General features: G+C 35.7%; 1 protein-coding gene and 1 pseudogene across 1 annotated transcript in view; both read right to left on the reverse strand.

The window, feature by feature from the left end:
- Positions 1–12,522, reverse strand: part of LOC145247422 (uncharacterized) — a 443,795-nt gene that overhangs the window by 24,005 nt on the left and 407,268 nt on the right. The window lies entirely within an intron of this gene.
- LOC145247679 (U2 spliceosomal RNA) lies at positions 11,468–11,693 on the reverse strand (annotated as a pseudogene).

The raw sequence follows: 12,522 nt of genomic DNA on the forward strand, positions 1-12,522 counted from the left end.
AAATGTTTATCATGGATTAAGTCTGATCTTAAATCGATATTAGATAGTTCGATATTTTTCGTGTTGGATTAATTTGTGAATGGGAAGTATTGGCTGAAATAATTGAGTCATTGAAACAGTTCGATTTTAAAATATAGTAAGAGGAGAACAGATTGTCGTGGGATGCGTCAATACAACCTGTGTGTTTTCCGATGAACGTATTATTGTAATACTTTCGCCTCCCCCTAACTCGTGGAGACTAGATGAGAAAGAGAAAAAGAAAAATGAAAATAGGTTTATCGACATAACAATGGATAATAAGTTAATTTTCTGAATTTTTAGATGAAGATTAATTGTTCGTATTATTTAGATTTTCCGTTTTCGTCTTGAGTGTTATTTACAGAATGTTTCGGTCGATGGAACCTCTAGCCTTCTTCAACTGTAACTTGTCGAACTCGGGAATCGTTCTGTCGAATCTGCACGGAATTTCGAACGAAACCATTTATTTACACAGCATGCTACCACTGTGGATCTCGTTCCGTCAGCTATGACTGGGTAGAAGTCCTAAGTAATTTGCAATTTTATTTTTCCTCCCGCACTAACCATTGAACATTCAATGTTCACGAGAATGTAACTTACAAATGTATTTTACAAAATACTCTAACCATGGCGAAATGTATCAACCTTCAGTAAGCGAAGACTTCGAGAAAACAGTAGAAAACACAAATCATTGGCTTAAGACAAGCTTTATCCACTGTTTGTATTTCCCCATCATAGATATTTTTTGGTGGCAAAGAACTGTCTATTGTTGTCGGACATTCATTCGAGTACGTTGTTGTTTTTTAACTAGTATATGATGTATGCGATATATATATATATATATATATATATATATATGCGTGTGTGTGTGTGCGTGTGCGTGTGCGTGTGTGTGTGTGTGTGTGTGCTGTTAAAACATAGATTTTATACACAATAATGTTCGTATGTAACTTGATACCATGTTGGAACCACATACGTGTTTTTAAGTGATGAAAAATACCGAGAAGTCCTTCCAATGCGGAAGGAGGTTTTCCTGTCGAGACTGGATCCTTTAGAGAGGGCATTGTCTCGATATACAAAAGAGTGCACTACATCTAATTTATTACCTTCAACGAAGATAGTTGATTCCATATAATCAAGATATTATAAAGAGTTTACTTGGCTATGGAATTAAAAGCTTTGGTAAATCAAACGTTGGTACAACGGAATATTTTAGTCTTCGTACTTCTGCAATTACCGAGAACTGAAAATCATATCCACAGTGCCACGGCTTGCACGAAAACCAGACTCTGGTAGTATTTCATTAACAATTGTGTGAATGAATCTATTTAGAATAATTCTTGAAAACACCTTTCAAACAATAGACCGTAAAGATATGCTCCTAAGATTACCACAATCTGACTTTTAACCTTTCTCGTGCAAAGACACAAGTATCGCATCTCTCCAGTCTTGAGATACTTTACATGACTTGCTCTAAGAGATCGATCATTTTATCGCCGCCATTCTTTGGAATCTCATTCATTATTGGCGTGTTGGCGTTGTTCATTTGACTTAGAAGATTTTATCTTACCTCTAGAAGGCACTTCATCACTGGACATGATTGTTCATGTTGCTTAATGGGATCCAATACAGATTCGTCCACAACTAGATTGCGATTAACGAGTTCGCTATAAAGTTCAAATTATCGGGTACCGTATTTTGAGCTGCGAGGAACAAAAGTTAATTGCTGCAACACATAGAGCTTTTTAATTGTTTGGTAAAACAGACTAAAGTTTTTGCTGTTTGTTGTTTAGCCACCACTAGTTTTTTTTTTTAATTTTGCGCATGCGTGTTTGTGTTCATTTTTGAAAATCTTGTATGATTTGTGGCATCCATTTTTACTTGGTTAAATAGATTTGATGACAAAGTTGTACAGAAAAGATTGCGTTTTATTTTAAGGAGGGCATCAATTTCCTCATAATTTTGAGTCTTAGGACTTATATTTCGGAAATCCTAAGATATCTACAGCAACAGAATATATTTTCACATTAAATTTCTCCCTGAAGCTTGTTTCATTCAATCCAATAGCGCGAATTACATTCTGAAATGTGTTCTTTGTTTCAAGAAGATGTACATACTTTTAGACCTCAAGCCTTTTTGCACTTGATGTGGTGGTATGCCGACGAATTTTGAGTTCTATTATGGAACCTAGAGAAAAGTAGAGACATAAATAAATAAATAGATAGATAGATAGATAGATAGATAGATAGGTATAAACTTTCGTCTTTCTAATATGAATATCTAAAGTAAAAGACAGCTTTTGTCAGATGAGATCTTAAGTATTTATAACTACGGATCGAAACATTGTAACGTCAGTTTGTGTGTGTATATGCAAAGCTTGCACACACACACACACACACAGACACATACATACATATATATATATATATATATATATATATATATATATATATATATATATATATATATATAAGAGAAAAGAAATTAAAACTGTAAGTTGAAATTTGAAAACAAAAGTTATTGCTCGACTGAATACTCCAAAATACAATTTACAAAGTCCTTATTCCGCGGAGTTCCAAATAATGCTATTCTTCGCATCAGAGAACAGACAGAAATCAGCAAATTATATTTGTTGCAATGTTAGAATTTGCTGATTACGGCATTAAATTAAACTGCATTTTATTATAGTCATAATTTGCAAACATGTACATGTCATAAAAAAAAACTGTGAAAAATGTAGATGTAAAAAATAATAATAAAAACGAACCGGGCATAAAATTGCAGTTTGCATGAATGATTCTTTCAAAGGTGATCTGAAGGCGAAAGTAAATCTTTAGAAAGAATCAAGTCCAAAATTAAATCCAATTGATTATATATAAATATATATATATATATGTGTGTGTGTGTGTGTTTGTGTGTGTGTATGTGTGTGTAATATACATATATATATATATATATATATATATATATATATATATATATATATATATATATATGAATAAAAAATCAATACGAAAAATATATAAATGGTTATATCTGTTCTGTATTTATTTCCTGTGTGTTGACGTGTAGGAATACAAAAAGGCTTTTGAAAAAAAACAAGAATGTTTCCTTCAAAAGCACATATTTTCGACCGATCCTTCGATCTTCCTCAGTGTGAAATATATGTTTTTGATACTTTTTTGTGAGCAAGAGCGGAGGCCCGCTTGAAATATATAAAAAAATACAATAAAATATTAAATACAACAAGTAACTTCGTTTTCATGCTTCAAAAAACTCTCATAACCTTTAAATCACTATATATATATATATATATATATATATGCATATATATATATATATATATATATATATATATATAATTAAATAAGCTCGAATCCATTGAACTAATAAACATATATTTTTCAAAAGTGCTCAATGCATATGTAGAAGTGAAATTATCTAATCATCAAAATACCCTACGTGGATACATCAATGGTTCGACGTTGTTACTATTATCAAGGATTCAACAATAACTTAAAACTTTCATATCAACTGTGAACTCTTAAGGAAACGAGAAACTTCGTCGGAACTACGATTCATCCAGAAGGGTACTTTTCTGATGATTATATAATTTTACATTATATATATATATATATATATATATATATATATATATATGTGTGTGTGTGTGTGTGTGTGTGTGTTTCCGTGTGTATGTGTGTGTACGCGCGTGTATGTATCTGTGTTTATGTGTCTGTGTTTATGTGTCTGAGTTTGTTTTCCGAGAAGATTGATGGATGTTTTAATATTAAGTGATTTCCCGTTTTTTCCCCCTTTGTTTTACGTTGTTGTTTCATGCAAGGTCGCTCAGTTTATTGCATGTGAACTCGTCTGGTTATTTGTTCATCAACGAAAATTACATTTTTAATTTTATTCAAACACAAATTATTTGTTTTAATGATTTCAATAAAAGTCATTTCTCCCAATCGATTTTAAATCCAGAACGCCGGAAGAAATCGATTTGCATAAATTATCCTTGATCAAACATCCAATGGGAGGGGTGGAGGGTATACAAGAGAACCGGTGCCGCCCGGGCTTAGATCATAGGGAATTGTCTTATAATTATATTATATAAGAAGCAAACGAACATGCACGACAGGGAACACAGTAAATATAGACGATGTGGACAAAAAAGACGAAATAGTACAAAACATTATGAAGAGCAAACTAACATAAAAGGAATATAAAACAAAGCATGACTCTTTTGAGAAAATTGCTCACTGGGAACTATATACTGAAAGAGAGGTGACGATTATTGAACAGTTAACAACACGGTGTAACAGTATTAGTGTTTCAAGTTCGAATCCAATTCGTTCCGTAGAAATACTTTCACTTAGGATGCTGGTAACCTTCACGTGATCACTCCTGTAAGTACCTGTAGTCTCTCTAGAAGGAAATTTGATTAGAAAGATATCGAGGAAACCTATGCCAACAATAGAATCGTCTGGTTCATACAAAAATAATGAATGAGTGAAAATCGAAAAAAAAGAATACGAAGTATGCTTACCGTAATGCCGTACACCGCATAATCACACTGACACGTCAGTTCCGCTTAGATCCCCGAAGTTTAGAATTGTTGAACCTTACCAGTATTAAAATGAGTGACTATTTCGGAATACCATGCGCTGTGTGTGCTCTTTGCTTATCTTAGCATTCCAGTTATCCTGAACTTCTTGCACTAACATGAAGCAATGCTGATTTAATAGAGGTATAGTAAGGGACAGTGCAACCTTTGCTTCACAGTTCAGCACATACCATCCATCATCCCTCCCAGATGACCAGTTTGTCCTTGTCGTTCTGACAGACTAACAACCAATTGTTATGCCAACAATTGTACGAGAATGTCTAACTCTTTCCAAAAATGTGAAAAGAAAAGACTGTGAGAAATTAGAAGCAAAGGAAAGATTGACACCAAACAACGAACAGTACTGATGAAAACATACAAAACCATTAAGGACAAACTTTTAGCGCGGAAACCATCCCGAACAGTAAACAAACTACGACCATCCATCTGCAACTTAAAATAGGAATAAAACCGAAATATCGAAAGACACTGCACGAATTCAAGGAAACTAAAAGTAACAGAAATCGAATATGTGACACACACCCCTAAGAAAATGGTGGCACTTATGTCGGTTGGTTTCAACATCAAATAGTTGTGCATAGCCAAGGAGAATAGGTTGACGAGAGTAGTGGAACTGGAGAAGTTATCGCCACTAAAATTCTTAAAAATGCCGACAGTCGTTTTTTTTTTGTTTTTTTTTTTTAAACTAAATCAATAGCCAACAGCTCTTGTGATAATGCAAATGGTTTACAACGGTTTTAAAAAGAGGTGGAGATTACTAGAAATTTTAGAAGACTTGTTGTCACTCAAATTGCACGGAACGACATTTATCATTGCCTATAAGTAATTACTGATAATAAATTGCGTGAAAACTCCTAGTAGGTTCAGAACAATATAAAGAGTCAGCAAAGTGAATCGCAAGAAAATGAGTAAGAAAGCGTATCGCCAGAAAGTTCAACTGACCAGACATAATAAATCCATAAGCGTATACCATGCACCCTTACACTATAATACTTAATAATCAATTCATATACGAGGTTTGTTCCAAAAGTAAAGCCTCCCAATTTTTAACTAAAAAAATTGAAGAGCCACGAAGACAAGAGTAGTACCATTAAAATGAGCACCCTTTTCTGTCCCAGACTTTATCTTTCTGCATAGTCAACAGAATTCTCAATGCAACTTTTGTCAGCGTGGAACGATGACTCTACATGGGTGTCAGGGGTGCGCTTTTTCATACGAGGGTCGTTCCAAAAAATAAAAAATATTATTTAACTTAAAAAGGTTGAAAAGCTACGAAGACGGAAGTGGTGCAATGAAAACGAGCAACATTTTGTGCTCCAGTTTTTACTGCATAATCACTACCATTCGCAATGCACATTTGCCAAGAATTCAATGACGCACCTCTGCTTCTGATGCACGTCCATGACAGGGTTGCTATTTCAGAGCCTTACGTTGTAAGTATCTGTGACGGTGAGATGAAACTTTTAGATCATGATTGCATACGTTTTGATGAAAAAAACGTATCCTAGGGTCATCGTATCCCGGGGTTCTATTGTATTATTATTATTTTGAATTTCATTTTATAATCTCAAACAAAAGGGTCTGTTTGTTTGCGTTAGTATCACTTCAAATTTAAAAACGGCTTCACAAAAATGTTGTCTTTGGCCATCAGCACATGTCCAAACCATCTGAGCTGTCATTCCCTCATCTTCGAAGCAATACCGTATTATTATTATTATTATTATTATTATTATTATTATTATTATTCACTAAGAGTTTTCGCACAAACAACTTATGGTGTATCCGGGAGTCTGAGTGAAAACATATTTCGCTAGATTTCCAGTACTCGCAACCTCTTTTACCTTTGCAAATTAGTTTGCGTTATCGCAGTAACCGTTTGTCATTGATTTCTCGTTGATAGCAACCATTGGTCTTCACTAGGATTTCAGTGGCAATAAGCGCCCCCGAAGGTTTCAGTCTTCTTCTCACTTATCCAGTTGATGTCTGGTTATTGATTTCTCTCCTCGGTCTTTTCATCCACCTTGACCTTCCTTGCTTATTTTGCCTGGCACGAGTTTATGCTGACACACAACAAAAGGGTGGGGAAGGCGAGGGCGCAGACGAGATTACCTTACAATTCTACAGTTTCATTTTTCATTATTCCATATTGTGTTTCTTTGTGTCTTACTTCTATAGCAATTACTATACGTCCAGCGCCTGTGGATCATATGTATTAGATTTCACCTTCAAGGTTTTTCTTTAATATTTCAGCCGTTTTTATTATCTCTTCGGCAATTCCTCTGATTTCAATCTCCCTATTTTTTTCGAAGTTTTTCGTATTGTTCCTAGTGCTCTTCTTCTTCATCATCATTATCATCACCCTCATCAGCATCATCATCATCTTATTATTATTATCATCATCATCATCATCTTATTATTATTATCATCATCATCATCATCATCATTATTATTATTACGAGAGAATTAATAAGCATTGATCGAAAGTAAAAGAAACTTATATAAATGAAGCAATTGAATTTCCAATTGATTCTAACGAATGCTAAAAAACAAATGGCTTTAATTACTACGTCTTTTCCTTTCTTCGCTTTGTTGAGATTCGCTCTCTTCATCAAGTCAGTTTACACATATCTTTTTTACCAATAATAGTCGTTGTTTTTACCAATAATAGTCGTTTCAAAAGTATCACGTACATGTGAAAATAGTAAGCCGACGCGAAGATAGAAACGCCTATGAAGAAAACTGCCGAAGAGAGGAGGAGATAACACCAGCCGACCGCACCCGAACACACCCAAGAACTTCGCTTAACAGTGCCCCCACGTGCCGTTTGCGATGGGGGGAGACAAGTTGTAAAAGAAACGGAACTCAATTCGCACGCGCACTATCAAGAACAAGGTAAACCAACGCATACACACAATGCAACACCGGCAAATATTCACATATGTATATTATATACACATGCATATATTATTCACTCTATGAACATATGGACTTGTAACTACTATTCACAAAGCTTTCTTTAATTAAATACGTGTCTGTACTATGAACATTTACCTCATTACCTCATTAAGAACCAGTTTTAGCAGAAAATCTTAAGCGAGAAGTTGTGCAGCAAGATGTTTGTTCAAATTACATTAAAGTTTCTGCATGTCCGCGAAATTGGGAAAACAGGGATTAGAGAGGGAATTTCAAAGGTAATCGGTCCGATGAAAGAATCTATAACGGTAGACCTCTACAGTAAAAGAGGTTGTTGCTAATCAAGTTGATTAAAGGTATTTACGTTGAGGTGTTTTAAGTGCAATAAGTCGGTCGGAGTACATTTCAGCGTGTACTTGTAAAACAAATATAGGAATGAAACATTACGGCAATGGGACAGGGGTTGGAGCTTAGAAAAATGCAGGACTTATCAAGTTAGAGACACCCTGTTCAAAAGAGAGAAGTTATTGGTTTGTTTGCCAACCCAGATATAGCAACAATACTCTATACAGGAGTGACGATAGCATTATATAGATATAGGATACTGGCAGTTGTGAGAAGTTTTCTAACCCGGTAGTTGGAATCACCTTCTTTGCAGCAGACTCGACAGCATTTTCTTTGTATGTTGCAAGAAGTTTGAATGTCGGACTCTTGGGAAAAATACCATCAGCCATGGCTCCTATTCTTTGTTGCTTCGTCTTTTCAAAGAACTGCATGATTACAGATTACGTAGAGTTCCCATCGCTGTCTCCGGAGTGGGGAAGAGGCAACAAAGACAGAGATTCGACAAAAATCGGGCGAATCTTCCCAGTTTATTAGCCAAAGATAAAGATGTTTCTCTCTTTTTCGTCACGTATCATTTTCGACTTCCTATTCGTGACGTAATATCATGATACGTAGCTATTACATTAAGTTTTAACTTCTAATAAAATTTCCAATTGTTTTACCTAATTTAACCTTAACTGGAAAATACCGTTTCCATTCTATTTCTAAAACTATTATTTAAATGTGGCTATAATTTGAAGATTTAATGAAATCGATTAAAGAAAATGTGAGAACAAAGAATTAGGATATATTTATGAACATAAATTGAAAATATTGCATATAACACATCGCAATAATTTTAGCGAAGAGGACACACACAAAGCGAAACTGAGATACTGCTAAGAAAACAGAATCAAAAGAAACTAAAGATAATTTGTCATTATTTGAAAATTGTTTTAAATGAATATTTTAAATTTTTAATGAACATTTGTTTGATTATTGATACGAAAATAATTTCTATATAATTATGATTTTGTATTCGAATTTGCGTGACGTATGGAAAAGTAACGAAATATTATTAATCAGAAAATGTCAGTTTTCCTAGCTATAGGTTATTGAAACAAATACCGATAAACATTCTTTATCGGAAACATCTATCACGTACAATGTGTGTGAATTAATAAATCCATTCTTACGAGAGAAACGCAGGTGAAAAATTGGATTAGTGCTGTCATTTACAGTAAAAAGACCATTAAAAAATGATACCGAAGAATATAAAATCGTTAGAACCCAGAAGAAAGTTTTGGACATTATCGTCGATAAGAGCTCGTTTGATAACAACAATGACGGAATTACTCGGCACCCGGCGAATATTTTCTCTTTTTATTTCAAACTAGCGGGGGTACCTGACGTTGCCCGGGTGTGGTGAGATGTGTGTGGCGAGGGGGGGGATTAAAACAAAATGGAAAATAAAGAATAAGCTAACGTAATAAACCTGTTTAAATGTTATAACTTTTTTAAACCGGAAAAAAAGACGAACGTGATACAAAATAAAGAATAAGCAAACGAAACAGAAATGCCATAAATAATCCTGTTTAAATGTTAAAACTTCTTTAAAAAATTGGAAAAACAAAAACAAACAAAAAACAGAGGACGTGATGGAAACATAAAAAAACGAACTAAAAAAGAAGCATAAATAAACCTGTTTCAATATTAAAACTTTAAAAATCGACAAAAAATTTATGTCTGATATCCCAGCTAGAACGTACAATCTCATGAGAACGATGCTGCCGCTATAACGACTGGTCCATGACCGTGGGAATTAAGTTAGTTGTTGTTTTTTATTTACTTAAACTAATTCAATAAAGAACTTTTTTGCGCATGCGTGTTTGGCTAAATTTTCATGAAGGAACGATTTTTTGCTACCACTCCCTGTAGAAAAGTGTCCAGTTGAGGGTGGAGCAATTAATGTTTTTAGAATGTTTTTAATATTTGTCGCCCGAAGGGTCGAGCTTCAAAACGATACCGATCTCGTGAAAATCCGTCGCCTCTGTCGAAAGTGTTAGGAATACATACATACATACATACATACATACATACATACATACATACATACATACATGCATACATACATACATGATGATGATTGCAACGTTTTGTCAGACGAGTGCCACTCTCTCAGACAGTCCATGAGCCCAAAAATGACTTCCATCGCCACAGGACCATTTTTATAGACAAATGCCTGAGGGAGTATCTATACACAGATAATGTTACAGAGTCTTAGCTTTGTACGACAGCTAAGTCTATCTCTCGGTTCAAAATGTTGAGATACAGCAACAAGCAAGAGCAAGATAGCCAGGAACAAGTTAAACTGCAGACCAGCTTAATGCGGGTACCAGTCTCCCGCTTTATGGTTTTTATATCAGAGATGTGCTTCTCCTAGAAAGGTTGCCTTCACCACGGCTTACAGGAGCCCTCTCCACCCCAACATACACATACACACACACAAAGACACACAGTGCTAGCTGGCCGTTGACCACGAAAAAGGGTTTATTTGCCTTTTGAAAGGTCTTGTTTTTAATCCTTCAGGGAGACTAGCCGCCCTCTTCACCAAACAAGTCTGGTGGGGGAACCAGTTTGGTCGCCGGTGACCCAACCATGAGGCAGGTAGTGCTGGGTTACATGGTACCAGTAGCATATGAAATGACCTGACAATAACATACATACATACATACATACATACATACGTACGTACGTACGTACGTACATACATACATATATACATTTAAACAGACAGGTGAAAATTATATTATAGACAAAAATTACAAGTGCTAGAATGCAGGCAAATAAATAGGATCGGCACAAACCTAAACCACGTAGGAAATTAATCAAGTAATGGAATGCTATTACAAAAGCCATTTCCACATGAATAGGCTTATTTGCATATAGGGAACATAATCCCTAAATCATATCATCAATTTTCCAGCACGCTGTGCAATGGGAGTAACACTGATTATAGACATTTAGAATACACTTTTACTAGTTCTTAAACAGTGGAGATTAAATCTTGAAGTGCGTAAAGAGGGAAAGAAAGTTGGAATTATGTTGGAGGTGACTTCAGAATGTTAACAAGGCCAATAGCCATTAGTCGCGAACTCTCGTGTAATGAATGAATGCGTGAATTTAGGATTGACATGAAATTCTTACAGATAAACTAAAATGACCGAAAAATAGGCTGAAATGACTTAAATAAATAAAAAGTAAAAGACTTAGAATGACTTTAATGAACTTAAGGATGAATTGAATGACTTTAAGAACGACTTGAATACTTAAAAAATATCTGGCATTTTTCAAAAACAACTTAAATGATCTGGAGAATGACTTAAATGGCTTTCAGACTGACTGGTTGTAAAGAGGGTGATAATTTTACATTAAATTAATACAGAAAAGTGATCCCCCACTTTATATCACGAAGTTACAAACATAAATACAGCATGTAGTAAGAACAGATGGTATTTATTTGCTCCCCCACTGAGCAAATTAGGCACAAGGCCGTTTTTAATGTGAGGTAAAAACCAGCTCCCCTTAAAGTAGGCAAAAAGGGGGCACTCTGGTTACCAAAAATAATAATTGTCCCAGTATAGAGGGTTTCCCCTTCATTGACTGGTACAAATTATCTTAAGTGCAGTATCTGCCGGAACAGATACTACACTTTGATCTTGTCCCGAAGGTCAAGCAAAAAGCTGTTGTAAGCCTTGTAGTAAGAACAGATGCTACACTTTGATCTTGGCCAAAAGGCAAAGAAAAGGGTATTTATTTGCTCCCCCACCGAGCAAAATAGGCACAAGGCCGATTTTTAATGTGATGAGTGAAGAAGAAATGGGGACCAACTCCCCGGGGAGTAGGGGAGCTGGATAATGACAATTGATATGAAGGGTTGCCCATACATTGACCAAGGTCTTATATGTGGGTTCTCCCCCCACATATGGTCTTTGCTTGCAGTATCTGCTGGTCAGATACTACACTTTGATCTTGGCAAAAAGGCCAAGAAAAGGGTATTTATTTGCTCCCCCACCGAGAAAATTAGGCGCAAGGCCGATTTTTAATGTGAGGAGTGAAGGGGAATTGGTCCCCAATTCCCCGGAGAGGGTTATTTATTTGCTCCCCCACCGAGCAAATTAGGCATAAGGCCGATTTTTTAAGTGAAGGGGAAATGGGGACCAACTCCCCGGGGAGTAGGGGAGCTGGATAGTGACAATTGGTATGGAGGGTTACTCCTACATTGACCAAGGTCTGATATGTGGGGTTGTATTTATTTGCTCCCCCACCGAGCAAATTATGCACAAGGCCGATTTTTAATGTGAGGAGCGAAGGGGAAATGGGGACCAGCTCCCCGGGGAGTAGGGGAGCTGGATAGTGACAATTGGTATGGAGAGTTGACCCTACATTGACCAAGTCTTATATGTGGGGTTTCCTCCACGTATGGTATTTGCTTGCAGTACCTTTTCCGACAGATACTACACTTTGATCTTGGCCCGAAGCCTAAGAAATCTAATAACAACAGACCGTTAATCTTAACCAAAAAAGCCAAGCACACAAGTGTTACGGACAGACCGACAGACCGACCGACCAACCGACCG

This window comes from Euprymna scolopes, chromosome 25, assembly GCF_053919585.1.
Source record: "Euprymna scolopes isolate OS-2025 chromosome 25, ASM5391958v1, whole genome shotgun sequence".
Classification (NCBI taxonomy): Eukaryota; Metazoa; Mollusca; class Cephalopoda; order Sepiida; family Sepiolidae; genus Euprymna; species Euprymna scolopes.